Source organism: Mustela nigripes, chromosome 8 (genome assembly GCF_022355385.1).
Source record: "Mustela nigripes isolate SB6536 chromosome 8, MUSNIG.SB6536, whole genome shotgun sequence".
NCBI lineage: Eukaryota > Metazoa > Chordata > Mammalia > Carnivora > Mustelidae > Mustela > Mustela nigripes.
Window position 1 is genome coordinate 11,611,181 of NC_081564.1, and position 2,985 is coordinate 11,614,165.

At 53.5% G+C, this 2,985-nt stretch overlaps 1 long non-coding RNA gene across 1 annotated transcript; it reads right to left on the bottom strand.

The window, feature by feature from the left end:
* Positions 1-926: 926 nt before the first annotated feature.
* On the bottom strand, positions 927-2,722 carry LOC132023813 (uncharacterized). Its single transcript, XR_009406050.1, has 3 exons — positions 2,549-2,722; positions 1,919-2,128; positions 927-1,581 (listed from the first exon to the last, which is right to left on the bottom strand). It is a non-coding gene; the product is annotated as an uncharacterized LOC132023813 (long non-coding RNA).
* Positions 2,723-2,985: the final 263 nt, after the last annotated feature.

Below are 2,985 nucleotides of genomic sequence, written 5' to 3' on the forward strand. Positions count from 1 at the left end.
GACATGCAGACAGTCCCTTTTATTGTTGCCGAAAGGATTAAAACCAGCCAGTGGATGTCCAAGGCTCACGGCAGTGTCTGCCTCGCCCCAACAATGCCATCGTGGGTCATTTGATTATGAATCTATTTCTTCCCTGGTGTTTGTAGATCATTTTATTTGTTTTATGTGGTCTCTTTATGGATTTCGTTCACTAGAGTTGCATGTTTTGATAAGAGGTTTGTTTGTTTGTTTGTTTGAAAACCGAAGAAGCTTTGTGACAAAGGGCAGACTGGCCCTCAGCCCCCTGGCCCCAGCCCCATGAGTATGGTAGGAGGATTGATCACAGGGGCTAGGTCGGGCTGAGACTCCCTGCAGCCTTCAAGGGCAAGGTGGAACCGCAGGGTGGTGGCCTCCACACTGGGAGACCAGCAGAAAGACTCCAGGGGAACAGTGACTCAAGAGTCCACACTAGAGTTAAAGGACATTTCCCCTCTTCGTGGACCACCCAGAAACACGCCAGCCTCATTGAGAAGACGCAAAGTCTTCGAAGAGAAGATCTATCTCCCCATCTATTACTGAGGAGATCTGAACTCCCAAGGGGGGCCTCTTTGGGGGGCTGACTTCCTGCCTGGGACCTCTCCAAACCTTCTCGCCTTCCACCCTGGCTGACTAGCTCTCCTTTTCCACTCTCTGTTCCCTCCGTGCCCCCCTGCTGCTGGCCCTGCCCCGGATCCTGGCAACATCCTGTTCTTCCCCTGAACTAAACTCCCCCTCCAGCTTCCCAGTGCGATAGGAATCTTAAATAAATGCTTCCTGTCCCTTGACCACCTTATCTCCCATTCCTCCCGAATGGCTGACGTTCAAGAACCACAGGCAGCGTTGTACTCCCTTCTAATTTTAAACCTGCCCTCTGAAGCTCTCTCCTCTTCCTTTTTAAGGTTCCGGGAAAGGCCAGGGGGTGTCAGAGGTCCCTGGTGACAGGCTGAGTCAGCAGAGACTGAAGGCCTCCTTCTCAAGTTCCCAGGGAGGGAGTCGGGAGCTAGGGGTGCCGGCCGAGGCCGCTCTGCAGCGCCCGCCGCGGCAAGAACACGCTCCGCGGGCAGTCGATGCTCGGTGCGCCTTTCCTGAATTTATAAACCTTTTTAAAGAATGAATAGGGTAGAACTAAACCCAAACACGTTTATGAAGTGAGGAGCTAGCTGAAATCCGGGCACAAAAACACGCAATTGTCCTGCGTGGAGGGTCCAAGCCCAATGTCCTGTCATCAGCTTTTGGAGCAGAACCGGGATTCTCCCCGGAAGCGGCCGAACTGGCCCCCGTTGGGTCCTCGGCAAGCTGACTTCCGGAGATGTCATGTGATCCACTCAGGCCCAGCCCATGAGAGTGTTGCTGGCCAGCGATTGGTTATGGCTGATCATGTGACGGAGGTCGGGGCCTTTGGAACCAATGGAAACTCGATGCTGAGGCTTCTTTCCGGAACTCCCGGGGGAGATGCTCTTGCAGGTCACTGCCGCTAAGAGGACGGAGTCGGCGGAGGCCTGTGCAGGCCCCGCTTGACGTGACGTGACGTCGCTGTCGGAGTGGAGCGGACCCGAGGGGAACCTGGGCCGGAGAAAGAACACCTGAGTCCCAGTCTCTCTCCGAAGCCAGTTCTTCTCTCGGAATTTTCAGGGACCTGAGCCCATAAAATCCCTTTGTATGTAGTTTTCTGTCACTTGTAACCACAGATGCGCGACCCTTCCCTCGCTGCCCCCCACCCCACCCCCACCCCGGCACATACAAGCATACACAATAAGGCGGGGGAGAAAAAAAGAAAAAGGTGGTGCTGAGAACGTACCATGGGCCAAGACAGAGCTTCCGAACGGCTTTCAGGGGGAGAGATCACTAGTCCCGATCGATGGCTCATAATCCTCAAGCTCAGAGAGGTTAAGAGGCTTACCTAAAGTCACACAGCCAGGAGGTCATAGAGATCGGATTTAAATCCGTCTGCGGTGGCTCAGTCCGTTAAGCGTCTGCCTTCGGCTTAGGTCATGATCTCAGGGTCCTGGAATCCAGCTCCACATCGGGCTCCCTGCTTGGTGGGGAGCCTGCTTCTCCCTCTGCCTCTGTCCTTCCCTCCAGCTCATGTCGTCTCTCAAATAAATAAAACCTTTTAAAAGAAAAGAAGCTGATGGAGGTCTTCCAGTCTAGGTTATGGGAGGCGCGTTTTGGTGACCGTAATTAACGACAAGGGTCCTGAGGGCTGCTGTGTGCCACGCCCCATTACAGATGTCCCATCCAGGCCCTCCTTCCTCCTCCTTAATCCTGCCATCCTTCTGTGAGATAGTGAATCTCTTCTTTCTTTTCCTTCTCAGACTTTCGCTTCTCTTCCTCTGCTCACCTCTGGCGTGAGTCTGTCCCACAGTTCACCCTTAGTTCACTCCTTGGCTCTTAACATGCCTCTTCCCTGGATGGGTCCCCTCACATCTGCTCCTGGAAGTCCCCCAGGCACCTCAGGCTTGGAAAGTCCGAAATGGAGCTCATCACCTGCCCCCAAACCCACGCTTGCTCCCTCTGTTTCCCAGCTCACCTGTGGCATGATCAGCCATCGCCTCAATCAAACTAGAAAAATCTTGGAATCCCATTGAACCTCATCTTGTTCCACGCGCCCCACCTAATCAATCACGCGGCCCCGTGACTTTTACTTCCCATGTAATCCCCAGGCTCGCCCTTGCACTCCATTCCGGTGAGCGCTGCAGGGCTAGCAAATGGGAAAAGACAGGCCGGTGTGCGTCCTGCTCAGGGAAACGGGTGTGCAACCTGAGATCTAACACAGAGGGGGTGTTGTTTCTGCTGCTGTCCTCTCGTGCTGGCGGTATCTCATAATCAATATTATTACAGGCTCATGGAGTTTACATTTCACAGATACAAACTCTTTCTCAAGCAGACTGTGATGTGTGTGTGTGTGTTTCTGTGTGTGTATCTGCACACATATGTCTGTGCTCGTATGTGTTTGTAGGTTTCCTT